Here is a 19,340-nt window from a genome sequence, read left to right as displayed (position 1 = left end):
TTACAATAAAGCTGCATATTACAGACTGTCTGTCAGGGGTCTACATGGCAAATGATATTAAATAAAATATTAATCTACGTAAAATGCTTAATAGCCAGAACACAATTTACATCTCAAATACTTATATATGTTAGCCATTCCAAAGACAATACAACCTAAGCCACCTAAGATCTTTTTCATTGTGGAAAGAGGAGATGAGCTAACGTGTGTTACTCCAGCTGAAAATTGCAGCTGGAGGGGATCCTATTCCAAACTTCTGAGCAATTTCAGGCAGACACCAGTTCAAAAAACAAACAGTTACTGAAATCTTTCCCTCTTTTCCCCAAAAATTGCACTGGTGTCAGATGCAGGACAGGCAATATTCAGTCCTAGGGCAGTGATTGCTTTTAAATCTGATATCTCACATCCCATCAGGAATAAAAAATAGAGGTTTCCATGAGGGCTTTTTACCTCCAAACAGTGGGAAATCCTTAGCTTTCCAGTAGGATATAATATACTTGCTTCAAGATCTAGAAGTTCAAGATGCTAAGGTGCCACCGGATTCTTTGTCGCTTTTTACAGATCCAGACTAACACGGCTAGCCCTCTGATACATTGTCGGCTGTGTCTTTGCTGATTTTGTGCTTTTTAATTTTGTTTAATATGTCTGTGTGCCTATAGTCCCTGACAAATAGTCCCAGTAATCTTCAATTTAGTCGTTAAATAGTACTCAGACATCTTTCTCAGAGGGGGGTCAGGACATCCTTAATCAAAAAGAAGGTAATTGATAAAACCTCACTTGGATGATTGTCATTTTGTAAGATTCATTCTTATGGTACTTTGAATATCCTCAGAGAAGCCTTCACTGATACAAAGGTACTGTTCTGGCCCTAACCTTGCAACCCTATTCACTTACTCAATAGGATTACTCATGAGTCAGAAATATACATATGAATAAGGCCTGCAGGATCCGGTTCCTGATCAGCAGGAGAAATTTTCCTCAGCACAGCAATTTATAGCATTATTTGCCTCTTTTGGTTTTCAAAAAGTTGTTACAGTGACCGATATTCAGATCATTTCCTATCACTTACAATTTTTCTCTATGTAAGACACCAGGACTACTGAAGTCAGGTTAAAGGTACTTGCATTTATGGCAAGAATAAGATAATGAAAAGGTTTTTACTTTCTCTATTCAGAAGGGCATTGTTCCATGCATACAGCAAATACTGTACATAATCCTTTCTATCTATATGCTTTTAGCCTGCCCAGGCACTGTAGAGAAAAGCCACAAAATGGCATCAAGCTGTGTTTTGAGAACTCTAAATCTCCTGGTGATGAGCAGCCTGTCACCAAAGCCATTAACATCTGCTCATGGAGATTTGACATTTTAAACCTAAGGAAGAGACTCCCAGCTGTGATGAGCAAAGAAAGGGTATGTCTACATCTAAAATTTTGCAGCGCTGGTTGTTACAGCTGTATTAGTACAGCTGTATAGGGCCAGCGCTGCAGAGTGGCCACACTTACAGCAACCAGCGCTGCAAGTGGTGTTAGATGTGGCCATACTGCAGCGCTGTTGGGCGGCTTCAAGGGGAGTTCGGGGAACGCGAGAGCAAACCGGGGAAGGAGACCAGCTTCCCCGCGGTTTGCTCTCGTGTTCCCCGAACCACCCTGCAAACCGCAGGGAAGGAGACCTGCTTGTTCGGGGAACGCGAGAGCAAGCCGGGGAAGGAGACCAGCTTCGCCGCGGTTTGCTCTCGCGTTCCCCGAACCACCCTGCAAACCGCAGGGAAGGAGACCTGCTTGCTCGGGGTTCGGGGAACGCGAGAGCAAACCAGGGAAGGAGACCAGCTTGATTACCAGAGGCTTCCTCAGGTATGCTGGGATACCTGCTTATTCCACGGAGGTCAAGAAAAGCGCTGGTAAGTGTCTACACTTGATTACCAGCGCTGGATCACCAGCGCTGGATCCTCTACACCCAAGACAAAACGGGAGTACGGCCAGCGCTGCAAACAGGGAGTTGCAGCGCTGGTGATGCCCTGCAGATGTGTACACCTCCTAAGTTGCAGCGCTGTAACCCCCTCACCAGCGCTGCAACTTTGTGATGTAGACAAGCCCAAAGAAGAGCAATGGAATTGTGACCTGTAAGTGTGAAGATGCTTTCTTTTCAAGTGGAGGGCGCTTCAAGGGCATGAATGGATGAAGAACAGCTAGGTAGCTGAGTATCAAATCTGATTTGCACAGAGGCCCTCAATAAATAAGACTTGAGGACAGGAAAAGAGAATTAAGCAGAGGAAATCCAGTATATTTTAAAATAGATGAAGAGAGAAGTGTAGAATTCTGAGCAAAAATATCAGATTTTGAACAGTTCTGGTGTTTTCAAATATGCAACATACCTCCTAGAGACAGCGATGGCCTTTGGATCTATAATCCCATATTTTACCATTGTCATTTTGGATGATTTATGTTTCTAGTAACATACTGCTAGAAATAACCAAAAAATTGCAATAATTTAGAGTCTCAGGGATTGATGTCTGCACCTGAGCAAAGACTTTTTAACCTTCTCTTACGTATTGGTTCGGGGCACTTTTTAATTATCATCTCAGTGTTCTTATTCTTTTCTGCTAGTCATGGAGAAAGAGAGTCATGCTTTGTTCTCTTGTCACCTGGGAACAGTTTACTTCTCCCACAACTTTCCTCTTGTAAATAACACCAAGAGAGCCCAGCTGGCCCCCTCACTGATACTGTGGACAAGCCTATTGAAAATACTACATGCTCGGTACTGCTTTTCTACCTGTCACCTTCTAGCTGCATTTCTTAATACCACTATTTCAAGTTACCAGCTGAGGCGCTAATCCTGTAATGGAATCCATTCAGGCAAATTCTTATGCCCAGTTGGAATCCCAGTGACGTCAGTAAGACTCCGTGCCCAGAAATCTATTCACATGGATCATGTTGCTGGACTCACTGGGGACATAGACCCTTCATTCCAAATAACCAGCCAATTGTTTTTCTGCTGCACTCACAGTTATTTAAATCCATTAGTTTTTACCTAATTTCTACACCTCCTGTGTGCTCATTCTGCACTATTTTAATCCAGGAACTAAAAAGATAATTATCTGCATGTGGTTAATTAAATACCAGTCACCTGCTGCTGTGCTCCTTTTCATAGCAGAGAAAAGGCTATGCATTGTTGCAACAATTTTTCAAGCTTGCATCTATGGATAATTACAGGTGAAAGCAGTAGCATGCTGAGATTTTGCTAGAGAATAGCCCCAATTCAGCTCTCAGTCACACCCAGGCAATACAAAGGAAGTCAATGAAGTTAAATGAGTGCAAACGACAGCAGAGTTTGAGCCCATAAAGAAGCTGGCCAGGCAGCTGTATTTTGCTCTAACGCTTTGGGTTGCCATTTATGTTGTTTGTTTGTATTGTGCCTAAATGGACCTCATTCCACTGGGTGCTGTGCACTTATATTAATGAAAAGATGGTTCCTGGCCCAAAAATCTTACAGCTGCATATATGATGAGAGAGAGGCTACAACAAACAAACAGGGGTAGCACAAAGTAAGTGTGACACGATTCTCATTCATGTAATAAGCAACAGTCACAGCATGGTAGGTGTTTTGTTAAGGAAAGCAAAGTAGTGCTGAATGATTCTTCTATACCTAGCATCACATCTTTGTATTATAAACCACTACCTCGATATAACGCCACCCGATATAACACAAATTTGGATATAATGCGGTAAAGCAGTGCTCCAGGGTGGTGGGGCTGCTCACCCTGGTGAATCAAAGCAAGTTCAATATAACACAGTTTCACCTATAACACAGTAAGATTTTTGGCTCCCAAGGACAGCGTTATATCAGGGTAGAGGTGTATTATGAATGTCATTTGCACTTTTGGGATGTAGAACTGGTAGGGCCAAATTCCTGCCTCATGAGTCGAATGGTATCGGGGGAGGCTTGCGTTGCTATCACGTCACATTTGTTCTTTGCACAAATAGAGGATTTCAGTCCCTAGTAGAGCTGGGCCTTATCTTAGGGTTTCCCAGACTTCCAGTGAATCTCTAAGCAATGACACTAAGAAATGTTTTGTAATACTCTCTCTCTGCTTATCCAAGACTTGGATTTGGCTTTAAGATAGGAGAAGGGGAGAGAAAAGGATTGCACATACCATAATTTTGCAGAGTAGTGCATAAGCATGCTGCCGTTGGAAACTCCCCTTGTAATATGCATGGACCAAAATGAACAATACTAGGATACTGACAAATCTATCTCAGGTTTCATAAATATAGCCCAAAAGAGATGCAGCCAAAGTGGGCGGGGGGGGGGGGGGGCGAGGGGGAGAGAGAGAGAGTTGATGTGTGTGTATGTGTATTTACTTTCTGAAATAATAAAAGTTTAGTTAAAAAAGAAAGGGGACAAAACAAACCAAAAACCAATGGTTTTAAAAAAACCGTTGTGGTTTATAGTATCCCTTAAGACGGGGTGGACAAATGTTTTGGCCCAAGGGCCGCATCTGGGAAAAGAAATTGTATGGTGGGTCATGAATGCTCACAAAATTGAGGGTGGGGTGTGGGAGGGGGTGAGAGCTCTGGTTGGGCTGTGGGCTCTGGGGTGGGGCCAGAAATGAGTTCAGGATGTGGGAGGGAGCTCTGGGTTGTGGTGGGGGACTGGGGTGCAGGTGGATGAGGGCTCTGGCTGGGGGTGCGGGTGCTGGGGATAAGGAGTTTGGGGTGTATGAGGGTGCTTCGGGCTGGGATCAAGGGGTTCGGAGGGTGGGAGGAGATTCAGGACTGGGGCAGGGGCTTGGGGTACAGGGAGAGGCTCCGGAGTGCAGGCTCTGGAAAGCGCTTACCACAAGCGGCTCCCGGAAGCAGCTGCATGTACTTTCTCCAGCTCCTATATGGAGGCACTGCCAGGTGGCTCCGCACACTGTCCCCTTTGCAGGCACCACCCCTGCAGCTCCCATTGGCTGCAGTTTCCGACCTATAGGAGCTGCGGGGGTGGCCCTTGAGGTGGGGGCAGTGTGCAGAGGGGAGCTCCCTGGCTGCCCCTACACATAGGAGCTGGAGGGGGCCATGCTGCTGCTTTCAGGAGCCACATGGAGTGGCCCACAACCCTGCTCCCCAGCTGGAGTGCCAGAGTGGTGCAAGTCCCAGACTCTGCTCGCTACAGGGAGCTCAAGGGCTGGATTAAAATGGCTGGGGGGCCGGATTTGGCTCGCAGGCTGTGGTTTGTCCACACTTGCCTTAAGAGCAAATCACTTTAGACACTTACAGCTAGTGAAAAGTAGAACAGTGCAGGAGGATATTGACATATTTGGATGGTTTTGGTCCAGCAGTTGTAACGTGCTTATGGGCAAGTTGTGGTGGAATTGTTGGCTTTCCATTCATTAGCCCTCATCTGTGTTTAGCAGGTAATATAGCCTATAATGCAGAATAATTTCTAGGGCTTCATTAATTCATTAATGCACTTAGGCATTCAGCATGGAATCTGATATCATTTTCAAGTAGTATATGGAAGTGCATCAGCTGAGCAGCAAAAGTGGGACTTTGACCCTCTGTTCATTATGCCTACTGTCATAAACAGATAGTTAAGGGTTAATGCCTGTTTTACCTGTAAAGGGTTAAGAAGTTCACCTAGCCTAGCTGACACCTGACCAAAGGAACCAATGGGGAGACAAGATATTTCAAAAGGAAGGAGGGAAGTTTCCTTTGTTTAGAGACAGTTTCAGTTTCAGCCAGAGTGGAAAAGATCAAGGAACCAGCCTCTTATCAAAGTAGTAAGTATTAGAAAAGAATAAATAGGTTTATGTTTATTTTCTTTTTGTGACTTTGTCTTTGTGCAATTAGAGGAATAATCAAATTGGGAATTCTTTTGTGTACTAAATTTTGCCTAGGGGAACATCATCTGTGTTTTGAATCTGTTGTCTGTGAGATCAGCTTGTATGCTATCTCCCAGAGGTTTTTTTTTAACCTTTCTCTTCTTTAATTAAAAGCCTTCTTTTTAAGAACCTAATTGATTTTTTCCCTGTTTTTTTTAGATCCAAGGGGATTGGATCTGGACTCACCAGGGATTGGTGGGGGGAAAAAGGGAGGGGGAATGAGTAATTCTTCCTTGTTTTAAGATCCAAGGGGTTTGGATCAGAGTTCACCAGGGAATTGGTGGAGGAGTCTCTCAAGGCTACCGAGGGAGGGGAAGGTTTTGAGGGGGAAGACAGAGTTTTCCAAATGACTCAAACATTTGGATGGTGGCAGCCCATTGATCTAGCTGGTAATTAAGCTTAGGAGGTTCACATACAGGTATTCACATCTATATTCTAAAGTTCAGAGTGAGGGTGAAACCTATGACACCTACCAATACATTAGAACTCTGTTCCCAAGCAGTAGAACTGCTCTGTTCTTTGGGCACTAGTTTTCTGAGCTTAGATTTCAAGCCATTCTTCCACACGTGAATCAATGTCATAATCTGTGTACAGGCCATTTTGGGCCATATCCTGGCCAAAGAGCAAAGCCAGGTATATCTCAAACAGGTAACAGGTAGAAAGGGAGTCAGTGATCTTTTGTTATCTCCTATAATCAAACCAATTAAGGTGGTGAAAGACTTCAGACTTTATTTTCAATGTTCCATTTTCTTTATATCCAGAAGAAGCTTATGTTACATCAAAGGTTCTTTCCTATTTTGTTCATATACAGCAGACACCACATAATAGCATGATGAGATTCCAGGGAAAGGCTGGCAATGCCATGGCTGTTGTACATATAATTAGTTGCATTCATTAGATGCTGCTATTACATATTATATTGAGAACATTCTTCATCATTAATAAATATTACATTGTTAAAACAAAAACAAAGAAGATACTTAAAATGAGGTAGTGCAAAGTGAACCTTTCATCCTGGTTTGAAATTTGTTCACTCTCATCTAGGTTAGATATAGAAGAAGCTTATAGAAGCCTGTAGGTATTTCCAAGCAGAATTGTTGAACCTGAAAAAGCCCTGGAGAAATTAAACATAAGATGATGCTATCGGCCAGATTCTGATACCTTAACTCCATAATGAGTAAGAGTTTCAACATTTTTCCCTGATTCAGTTTGTGAACCTAACTGACAAGTGTGTGTGGCTTTTAAAAGGTGACAACATTCTGAATTCTCTTGTCCTACTTTTCATTATTTTATTTACATAATTTTCCACCATTTTCATACAAAGAACTGTGACGCAATTTTCTGTACAAAGATTCTCTCAAACTTCGGTGTTAAATGCTAGAAGAGAAAGAAGGATTATATTCAGCCAGCCACATTTTAGCCTCTTGTTCCTTTTCTGGGCTCAGACTTTCACCTTGTATTTGAGATCCGTCATGTTGACTAAGTAATGGAAAGGTTCTGCAGCTTCTCTGAATTTTTTTTTATGATTTTGTCCATTTGGATCTCCAGTTCTTTGTTTGTAAAATCAAGCCAGATTTCCACTCAGATTGCCACAGTAGTGTCACCAGCCTGTAATCTGTCAAATTCCTTCAAAATCTCTTTTAATTGCCTTTATACAGTTAGTGCTTCTATGAAGTGTGCTATGTGGTGAAAAATGTGTGCTATGTTTTTATCTAAATTCTCCTTGTGTCTGGTGCATGTTTCAACACATGGTGCATATGACAGTTGGGTGCAAATGGAGACAGACCATCTCCTAAGAATTTCAGAAAGTGGCATTGGAAAGATCAAATGTCTGTCCTGCATTATTCAGCCAACAAATTCTGAGCTCAATGGGAGTAACAGAAGATTACTGAAAGACCACTGGGTGCTTTAGGACTGTGTACAGTGGTGTTTTCTCAGCAATATCCTGCTGAACACACATCCATCAGAAGAGTAGGATTATTGTTATTCTTAATATAATAATCTGCGAATGTTCTAGCACGCCTCATAGCACCACATTTAATTTTTGAACTACTAAACTCATTGTAATAGGCACCATGTACACTTTAATGGTTTTTAAAATATGCAAAGATAGTTAAGTGCTAAATACCATGAACAAAATTCTGCCTGCCATACTCTCAAACTCAGGGGAGGTACAACAGTATAAATGAGTGTGCAGTGTTGGCCCAGTCAGTATTTATTGTAGTAAAAGAACAAAATCTTTAGTTCTTGATATTTCAAATGGTAGATAAACCATCATGGTTCAGATTAGGCCTAGTTAAAACAATATCCAAAACTAAGTTAAAACCTTCTAAGAGAGGAATGGTGGTCTTGTGGTAGAGGCAATGAACTGGGATTAGAAGACCTGGGCTCAGTTATTAATTTTGCCACAGAGTTCCAGTGTGATCTAGGGCAGTGGTTCTCATAGCTGGTCCACCGCTTGTTCAGGGAAAGCCCCAAGTGGGCCGGGCCGGTTTGTTTATCTGCCGTGTCTGCAGGTTCGGCCAATCGTGGCTCCCACTGTCTGCAGTTTGCCACTCCAGGCCAATGGAGGCTGTGGAAAGGGTGGCCAGCACATCCTTCAGCTCATGCTGCTTCCCACAGCCCCCATTGGCCATGAGCAGTGAACCGCGGCTGGTGGCAGCCACGATTGGCCGAACCTGCAGACACAGCAGGTAAACAAACCAGCCCAGCCTGGCCCGGCCCACCAGGGGATTTCCCTGAACAAGCAGTGGACCGGCTTTGAGAACCACTGATCTAGGGAGAGTTATTTCATCTACTGTGCTTCAGTTCTCTCTTCTGTGAAATGGGCATAACATTCCCATCCTTATTCCTTTCAACCAATTATTTAGATTGTGCACTCTTCAGGTTGGGAACTGTCTCTTATATTTGTACAGGACCTTGTGCAATGGGGCCTCAGCCTTTGTCACTAACAGCAACTGCACTGATTAACATTTATGAAGGCATCATAAAGTATCTCTACCTGTTGGATAAAAGTGACAGTTACAGCGATAGAAAGTAATCAGTTAGTCTGGGGTGTGACTAGAGATAGATGAACCTCATTGGGTATGTCTACACAGCAATTAAACACCTGCAGCTGACCTGTATCAGCTGATTTAGGCTCACAGGGCTTGGGATATGGGGGCTGTAAAACTGTGATTTAGTCATCTGGGCTCAGGTTGGAGCCTGGGTTCTGGGACCCTCCCATCCTTGCAAGGTTCCAGAGCTTTGGCTCCAGCCTGAGCCCGAATGTTTACACCACAATTTTACAGCCCTGCAGCCCAAGCCCTGTGAGCCTGAGTCAGCTGCCGTGCGCCCGCCGCAGATGTTTAATTGCCATGTACACATACCCATTGGGGCCAGAGGTATAGACAAAAATAAAAAAATTCAGATGTTTATTCAAATGTTATCTGAACATCTCCACCTTTCTTGTTCATGAGCCTCATCCTGAGCTTATTGAAGTCAATGGAAAGACTCACATTGACTTCAGTGGCCTTTGGATTAGGGTTTATGAACAGACATTAGTCCCCTAGTGCCCATTTCACTCTGTGACATCACCAAACACTTTCTAATCACAAGACGGTTTGCAATAGCTTCTCAAAAGACTTGGTGGCTGATCCGTCACATAAGCAATTTAAAGCTAGACAGGACATTTAAAGTGTGGAAAATTCTGAAAAATAAGTGTAAAATATTACTGTGGCATATCATGTTCATTTACTCTCCATATCTGACATTGGAAGGGTGTGCAGTGGCAGTATTCAATACACAGGAGAAGCCTTTTTCTCAGGACCTTTTCTTTGGTGATTTATGGTGACCAGGTGTCCAGTTTTTCACCGGAACACCTGGACGAAAAGGGACCCTGGCAGCTCTGGTCAGCACTGCCGACCGGGCTGTTAAAAGGCCAGTCGGTGGTGCTGCAATGCTAAGGCAGACTAGTCCCTACATGTTCTGGCTGGCACCGTGCTGTGTCCCAGAAGCAGCCAGAATGTCCAGCTCCTAGGTGGTGGGGGCTCCATGCGCTGCCCCTACCCCAAACACTGGCTCCCAGACAATGGGAGCTGGGCAGGGTGGTGCCTGCAGGTGAGAGTGGCACGTGGAGCCTCCTGACCCTCCTTCCCAGACCTAGAACCCAGACCTGGTGGCTACTTCCGGAGTGCACGCAGCATGGTGCCAGGACAGGCTCCCTGTTGTGTTGCTGACTGGAAGTCCCCCTGAGGTAAGCCCAAGCCCCAACCCGCTGCCCCAGCCCTGAACTCTCTCCTGAACCCCAAACCCCTCATCTTTGGCCCCACCCCAGAGCCCTCCCCCACACCCTGTACCCCTCATCCCTGGCCCCACCCCAGAGCCCTCACCTCCTTCTGCACCCCATTCCCTTGTTTCAACCTGCAGCCCCCTCCTGTACTCCTAATCCCTCAGCTCCATACCCCTGCCTGGAGCCCCCTCCGGCACCTCAAACCCCTCATTCCCAGCCCAACCCTAGAGCCCGCAGCCCCAGTTAGAACCCTCACTGTCACCCTCTCCCCCACCCCAACCCCTTGCCCCAGGCCAGTGAAAGTGCGTGAGAGTTGGGAAGAGTGAACGAAGATGGGAGGATGGATGGAGTGAGTGGGGCCTCTGAAAGGAAGGGGTAGGGCAGGGGTGTTCAGTTTCGTGCAATTAGAAAGTTGGCAACCCTATCCAAGTACAGCTTATCCTCTTACAGGAACATTAGTTGCCAGCATGTCTTTCAGGGAATTGGCCCTTTAAGATTGTCAGAGACCAGAAGCTGCAGCCTAAAGTGGCCATTTTACCACTGATTGCACAATCTCTCTCTTCCAGTTGATGAGCTCCTGTTATGTTTTTTCCTTTGTATTCCTGAGGAGATGGTACAGTCACACAAAAAGTAGTGTTCCTTCCAAATGTAAATTAATTTGCACCCCAAGTTAAGTTAGAAGAAAATGCTGAAGCTTCATTTACAAACTAGCAATTCATCACTAGCAATAACCAGTAAAAACTAGAGATGGCACAAAGCCTAACATCCAAACCCACCTCTAAGCCATCTGAAAGTCTGGAAGGGGCTGCCTTTAGGTATCTGATTCAGAGGCAAAGATGATTGAAGTGTCACAGGCTGATGTTTGCAAGATTTCCACTAGTGGGAGCCAACATGTCATGAAAACAGGTTGTAAAAATTCAGCACTGCTTTTATGAACTGAAGGGGTTTGTGGATCCTCAATGCGTTGTTAACAGAGCTGGTAGTGGACCCCATAAAGGAAAATCTCAGCTTTCACTAGACAAAACAGTAAACCCCTAACCATTTTTCTGGTGATGAAGGTAACCTTGAAATGCAAACTGATTGATGGTGCAAAAAGAAGCAAATATTTGGGCTCTACCTCTGCAGCAGGAGGCTGGTGGGACCAAAATATTTAGGGGGGAGGTATAAAGAAGAATCATCTATCTTAATTTTCTTCAAAATCTTCAGGCCTGCCATGTGCACAAAACTGTGGTTGTGATGGAATTATTCATAGTTTCCTGGCTCATCCTGCTCTGCTGGACTCCAGCAAACGCCACAACACCAGCCCAGAGAGGCTCACTATGGTTTCAAGGCAAACTCCTACACCATTCAACTTCATGCCTCTGGAAAATGCCCAGCACAGTCCACAGCAGTGCAAAGGTCCCCTGTGCTTCCCTAGTATATATACATCCATTCATGAGATGGCCAACTAGGTTAGCAATTAGTGCCAGTTGTGGTGATGGTGGTTATTGTGATGTGGACACTTCACTGAGAGCACCAAATACATTTCACATTGATCACCAAACAGCCATCACATGATAACTTGTGGTTGCTGCTGCTCAAATTAATGTAATTTTAAGTATAGTTATTAATCCATAAAGAAGGTTGTTCACTCTTTTTAATGTGACAGCATAATGGATGCTGCTCAAACTAAAGGGGAACAGATATCATTGAAATTACCGGTAATCTGTATCTGATAACCATGCAATATACATTTCATGTGATTCAGCTTATAAAAATGAAAGATTGATAAAGAAATATTAGTTTGGGGATAAAATTAGCATGTGCTGAAGTGGCATAATTAATAACATTCACTTTCATGTGCCCTTGAGCTGATTGTCACTGATAGTGCATTAGGTTTTGCACTTGTATTTTTGAATATTAAATGTATGCAGGTCTCTGGGTATTGCACAAGAACACTTCTAATCAACCAGCAACAATACATTACTGGACACTTTTGGTGGTGTGTGGTTTTTACATTGATATTCATAAATTATACAGTTGACATAATATCTGTGGATATTGAACGACATGATTTCAGGCTGCATATGTAAAATAAATCAGTGATTTTTTCAATCTCAAGTGTATCACAGAGAGGAAAAGAAATGAGTTAATGTATAATTCACACATTATGATGAAGAATGAAATTTCTAGGTTTAATATTATGAGTGGCTCTAAATCAAACCCACGCACTCTGATGACTGGTAATTTTTTTCGTCCATTGTTTTTGTCATTGGATTTATACACAAAAATTAATGGGCAATGGTGAATTATGAGGTTATTAGTGGGTTATATGATATAATAAATCATGGAAATGAAGTGATTTATGTTACTGAAAACCTCAGACGTATGAGAACTTTGTTCTAAATTTTCATATTTTCATTTTACTTAATAAAAAGGTTCGGGCTACAAATTAAACCAGAGAGAAGGTTCCTTTTAGCCCTCTTCTCAGCTATCCATTTGTGAGTTGTTGATACTATATATTCATTATTTTTACCAACATCTGTGCAGGTGATAAGAGCAGCAATTTATTTATGTGATTTAATTTGAAGGTTATTTTGCATACAGCTTCTAACTGTGAGATATGTGGAATACTGTGGAATTTTGTCCATGCCTCCTCCTTGGATTTCCTTCTTTTCCCTGTTCTCTTGAGTTCTTTCCCCCTATTCTTGAGCTCCTTCTTTTCTCCATATATCTCCCACTTGTCCACTGCTTTGTTTGTCTGTGCACACGTATATAGCAAAATAACTAGATTTACTTGGAATAAGGGCTAAATACCACCTAATCTATTGTACTGATAGTTTAGATATTGTGTTCAAATAATTTTTAATCTAAGTGCATTTCCAGCCCTCATTAGGTCTGGTCTTCATCCTCCTCCTCCCCACTTTTCTGCCTTTCTTCATTTTCCTGATCATCTCTATCAAAGAATAGGGCCATGTTTTCAAAAGAACATGCACTTTTGTGCACATCTGACTTCCAAGCCACACACCTTTATGGACCTATAAATCCGGGTTTATGTGCACACATTTTTAAAAATCTGGCCCCATAATTTACATGCCAGTGATGTGTATTTTTTTTTTAAAGACTGACAGTCAAGTTCAAAGGTGTGAAAAGCTGTAGGGTATCCACCTGTCACTCAAGGTGGCGCTGTTGTGTATCCCCCATACACTCATTCTCTTGGCGTTCAGTGGTCAGCTAAATATGCTATATTTTTTTTTATTTTACTTGGAAGGCCTTGTCACTTAGAATCCCCACAAATCCCCTTCTCTCACATCAGATAATAGAGTTTTATTTTAGCTACCTGACCACAATGTCACTTCTTACTTACCAGACTACTTCCTCATTCAGAGAGAGGAGTGCCAACTACTAAGGCCCCAGTCCTGCAAAGATTTAAGCACACAAATAATTGCATTCATGTGAGTGATCCCATTGACTTCACTGAGGCGACTGACATGTGTAAAGTAACACCCATACCTCTATGTTATTTGTTCTGAATAATGAAGCAAGTAGTAAAGAACTTTGAAAGTCAATAGCTTTGGGGTTAGATTCTGCCACCCATATTCACACTGAGCAGTATCTTACTCCCATTGAAATGAATAGAACTGCTTGAATAGTCTTACTCGGAGTGAATAAGAGCAGCAGAATTTTGCCAGGAATATCTCTATAAAATGTGTCTTTAAGTACTACATATTCCTTTCGAAGCAGACGCTTTCAGTGGAACTATGCCAGGAGTGAGTTACTCGTCAACACAAGTGTATCAGAATCTGGCTTTATTGAATAAAATAATGCCTTAGTTGTCCTTTTCCATACTTACCTAAGATATTGATCCCTTGCTGTGAATGTGTTTTATCCAATTAATTTTGGCAAAAAAATCCAGGCATCATATCTACAGTATCATCTTACACTTAAAAGCAGCGCCTTAATAAAATGGAGATCATTCCTTTTTATAAAATGTGAGCAGCATTCCGTTCCCCACCATGCTTTTATGTCACTGAGGCAGATGTAATAAGAAAATGCTGGCAAGTCAGGCAGAAAATCAAAGCTCCTGGTCTTTTCTGTAAAGCACGGGTTCTTTTACTATTAAACTCCAGAGTGTTGGAAATCTCCCATACTGAGTCTTTGACTGTGTTCAGTTAGAAATCAAAGAATACAGGATGCTCCCTCATACATACAATTGACACCATTATGGCTGGAGTTAAGCTTGACACTATATATTGTATATGCCAAGCCACTCGAGAGAGAAAAAAATCGAACCTGTGAAAACAGAAGGGGTTTGTTACACAAGTCAGATTATTGCTAAGGCCCTGGTCTCTCATGCCCCACTTCACCTCCTGTCCACTGAGGTCTGCTGATGTGGGGATCTGAAGAAACCACACAACTGTATACAATGTAAACCCAGAAGTGAAGCCTTTTTGGTGATTGTCTCAAATAATGTTAATTTATGTCACACTTTTTTCACTCAAGGATCTCAGAGCACTTTTACAAACATGAATTAAGCACCTTCAGACTAACAGTACCTGATGAGAAGTATCCATATACTTATGCTACAAATGGATAAACAAGGAACAAACTGATTTACCTAAATTGGTGGAGTTGTTAGCATAGTTGGGACTAGAACACAGAACCCAATTCCTTGCTCTGAATACTAGATACATCTAGACTAGAAGTCCACGTAATTTTACTGCCTACATCTTCCTGTTGCCTCTGTGGCCCAAATGCTTCACCAGGATTCAGGGACTTGCAGGGTTGTTTCTGTTAGGATGAAAAATGATCTTACAAGTAAGGTATGTTCTTTGATATAATCTTTTTTATTTACAAAAGTAATACAAAATGTTTCCCTGAACACAGTAGAAACAAATAACAGCAGGCAATGAGTTTCCTTGCTCAAAAATCTGAACATCTGCCACTCCAGCAAGCTCTGCGCCCAAAAGCTCACTCTCTCTGTTTCTTCTCAGGGACCCACAGCTCATAACTCCTGCAAAGTTTTCTGCCTTTAAACACACACAGGTTGCAAAACCAATATCCTAGTACCCATGCTTGCAATCAGAGATCCCCGTCAATCCACTCAACACAGCTCTGACCTGACATGAGCCTTGGGCAGTCCCTCCATTGTTTATACTGTCTCTGCTATATAAGGGGTTTAATTGCTCTTTGCATTTGAATCTGAAAGAAGGATTGGCACATGCACTGACTTTAACAAGATCTGTCATTGTTTCTGGATTAAAGACTCACCTGATTGCAGCTATGAGCACTACTCAACATAACATTTCATTCCCATGAATGAATCAGTCCCTTAGAAACTCGACTGAAACAACCACACTCATTTCACATAGTGGAACAAATTCTGCATTAAGTTTCAATGGGAGTTATGTCTATGCAACTAATTTGGCCAGGTCCACACTACAGCGTTAAATTGATTTAAACAGCGTTAAATCGATTTAACGCTGTAACCGTCCACACTACAAGGCACTTAAAATTGATTTTAAGGGGTCTTAAAATCGATTTCTGTACTCCAGCTAAACGAAAGGAGTAACCCTAAAATCGATATTACTAAATTGATTTAGGGTTAGTGTGGACGGATATCGAAGTTATTGGTCCTATTCTTTTACTGAGCTACCCAGAGTGCACCGCTCCGGAAATCGATGGTACCCTGGGACCATGGACGCACACCACTGAAATAATGTGCCCTAGTGTGGACGTGTAAAATCGATTTTATAAAACCTGTTTTATAAAATCGATTTTACTAATATCGATTTAAAGCTGTAGTGTGGATGTAGGCTAAGAACAGAACTTAGCCCTTTACTTTTCATTAATATAGTGAGGAGGACTATAAGTGTACTTATGAATATATAAATACTGAAAGGACACACAGCCTCTAGATTTGGAGCTTTAATTCACAAATACACTAATTGAAAGCTAAAAGTATCCTTTTTCATTCTGCTTCTTCAAAGATAGAGTAGTGGTTAATATGGATTTAGCTCCACCTAGAGGATTCACTTGTAATGTTTTTTATTTAAAAATTATTTCAGGTGCAGAAAATAGAGATCTGTGAGGATGGCTTGCAGGCAAAAAGGGTGTTTTGATGCTGGATGCATCAGAAATGGGATAATTTTGGTTCATCTTTACAGAACCTTTGAACAGATTACAATGTGAGTGGGTTTTGTACACCCAGAATCTTGCTTTGGCTTTTGGGTCAGAATAAACAACAAAATTCAAAGGACTGGAGTCTGTTGAGTAATGCTTTACACCACCTGTGATGTCTCTATCTTTAGTGGAACTGAGCAGGATGCTACATTAGCACTGGGAGAGGGGATTCATTTTTTTCAACATTTTTCTGATCAGTTTTTTTGTGGGTTTTGTTTTGTTTGTTTTTTCCAAAATAAAAATTGCTTAGAAAATTGGACCAGCTCTACTCAATATGAGTGAGGGCTTCCAGAAATGACTCCAGATAAAACCCAGCTGAACCATCATGTTTATCTAGTTTGAGCTGGATGAATACATTATAATTTTTACCAAAAAAAATCCTGGGTTTTACAAAAAGTATTTGTTTCTTTCCGATTTCCACTCTACTTTTCTATCATTCAAATATATAAAAATAGCTTGTTTTATTACGAAAATACCATATATTGCATGTGATATGCATTACGATAATACATTAGTCTGTGTGTATATGCAAAGCTGCCTGTTGAAGTAAGGCTATGTGTTAATTTAGAAGATACACACAATAACCAAACAGGCATACGTTCAAGCTCTGAAGTGAGTGCGCATCTGAATGTGCTTATCAATCTCACGCCCCCCACGTACACATTTCAAGATGTTAGTAGAGAATGGTTTAAAGATCTGACACACTAACATGGGAAGAAAACAACAGTCTGTACCAAAATACACAAAAAAGTAATTGAAAGTTTTAAAAAAACAAAAACAGGAAAAAAGGATGAAGTTGAGTGTATGTGCTGCCAAGGGTGTGGCCCAAGTATTAAATGTAAATATTTATAAGCTAATAGTTCTTAGTCTACAACAGTAAACTGTTTATTCAAATGAAAAGTTTAGTTTGGGAATCAGAGAGATATTGTTTTCTTAAACTCAAAGGTGATGTTTTTTCAGTTCTCTTTTAGTTCTGCAGCAAACCACATTGAATTCCATTCATGAAAGCATTAATCTACTGAATACTTTTTTCCCCGTCCTTCCGTCCACAAAAATAAGCCTCAATATTTACTCCAGTAAAATTATTAATAGTTTTTTCTACTGATTTTCATTTGTTTTTTTGTTGTAGTAATAAACACTGATAAATTCCCAGGAAAAATTAAATAAAGACTGAAAATGAAGGGCCCTAATTATAATCAATAGGTCAAAAGTCTCTAAATGAACAACACTGGCACACCCGACCCCACATAGACAAACTACTCCCATAACCTGCTGTAAGTACAGAAAAGAGATCATATGCTTCATATTCCTCCTCCTACCTCAGAGTACCCCAGCAGCTCAGCCAGTCTCCTGGTCATCTCCCAATCATCCCTCTCCATCCAGGGCAAGCCTATGAAAACTGGTGGGTTTCACAGCAGAAGGTCATCAAATGTAGGCTTCAGTGAACCAGCTGTGGAAGTGAGATAAAACTTAGTACAGCAGCTATGGAAACAAATGGAGAACCATCCCAACAGATCCAACATGCAGTGTGGTTTATGGAGTCTCCTTCCTAGTATGCAATTGAGAGGAATACGCCGTTGGCTCTATTCCTACCATTCTAAGGAGAATGGAGCTTCACTGTCCCTGAGCTGGGTATATCCTGAATTCCAGGATTTTTAAAAGTCTGGGCAGGGCTGTGGCCCTCCCTCTAAAGATCTCTTCACTGGTGCCCTCTGTGGACCTGGAGGGGAACAAAGAGGATCACTCAGTCTCAGTAGGGGTCACCAAATAAGGAGCATGACTTGAAGACATCTAAGGTAAGTACTGGGTGTTTTGTGGCATGTTTAGCAGAGGGGGTGCAAGAGAAGCTGTCTGCCTATAAAACCACAACAACGCACTCTGCGACATACAATGGGCTTTGATTAGGCTCCCACTGTGATGTTCTATATCTTGGGGGAGCGTACTGTAACCCCCATATTCCTCATTTTCATATAATTGTGATCTTAAATATAAAGTATGCCTTGTAAGCTATCAGGGGAAACGTTATGATTTTCTGAAAGTCATTTCTTTATCCCTATATATGTATTATTAATGCATATGAAGTTGTGAGAATTATGTTGTATGGTGGTAAATTGGGGAATCAGCCAGATATTAGTTCCCCAGAGGCAACAGCAAGGAAAATAATCAACACCCAGGCGGAAGTGTCAAACAACCCATCAACAATCATTGTCCAGCAACGGAGCTACAATGCAATGACTCACCTGCATGAGGCCACACCAGGGGAATTGCTCAACCTTGCTTGGAGAGACTCAGCAATGCCCCCCAGACATGCCTGGACTTGTGCTCCTCAAGCACATGGACTGAGAGTATAAAACAGACAAAGTGGACACATACGGGGCCCTTCGCCCACCCCCACCTTTGCTGCAAGCAACTAAGACACTGAGAAGAAGACATGACTCCAACAGAGGAGATTGGCCCAGGTTTAAGGAACAAGCCTGTATATTAAGGACTGCAATATCCACTGGGGTGATAAAAACGGCTTAATCTAGATGTTGTCCAGTCTAATAGGGTGAGAGTTTAGACTGCGTGCTTTAATTTGGTAACCACTCTGACTTTTTGCTTGTCACTTAATATCACTATAAATGTTTGTTTATTCTACCTGAAGCAGTGTGTTTGGTTTGAAGCGTGTCAGAGACTCCCTTTGGTATGACAAGCCTGGTACATATCAATTTCTTTGTTAAATTGATGAACTCATATAAGCTTGCAGTATCCAGTGGGCATAACTGGACACAGCAAGACAGAGGTTCCTAGGGTTGTGTCTGGGACTGGAGATATTGGCTAGTGTCATTCGCTTGCAAGTAGCTGGGAGCAGCTTACATGCCAGACACTGTGTGTGAACAGCCCAGGAGTGGGGGTTCTCACAGCAGAGCAGGGTAAGGCTGGCTCCCAGAGTCAAGGATTGGAGTAACCTAGCAGATCACCAGTCCAGACAACACCAAAAGGGAACATCACACCCACCCATCTCAAATCCATGAAAGAAGCCGTTGCCATTTAACTGCAGAGCAA

General features: G+C 42.2%; 1 long non-coding RNA gene across 1 annotated transcript in view; it reads right to left on the bottom strand.

The window, feature by feature from the left end:
- The window catches only part of LOC115657742, a 67,436-nt gene extending 49,697 nt beyond the window's left edge, over nucleotides 1–17,739 (bottom strand). The window contains exon 1 of the long non-coding RNA XR_004002040.1: nucleotides 17,615–17,739. This is a non-coding gene — a long non-coding RNA (uncharacterized LOC115657742). The remainder of the gene's footprint in view (nucleotides 1–17,614) is intronic.
- Nucleotides 17,740–19,340: the final 1,601 nt, after the last annotated feature.

Source organism: Gopherus evgoodei, chromosome 9 (assembly GCF_007399415.2).
Source record: "Gopherus evgoodei ecotype Sinaloan lineage chromosome 9, rGopEvg1_v1.p, whole genome shotgun sequence".
Lineage (NCBI taxonomy): Eukaryota > Metazoa > Chordata > Testudines > Testudinidae > Gopherus > Gopherus evgoodei.
Note: the sequence above shows the minus strand (reverse complement) of the source record. Positions and strands in the feature narration are given on the sequence as shown.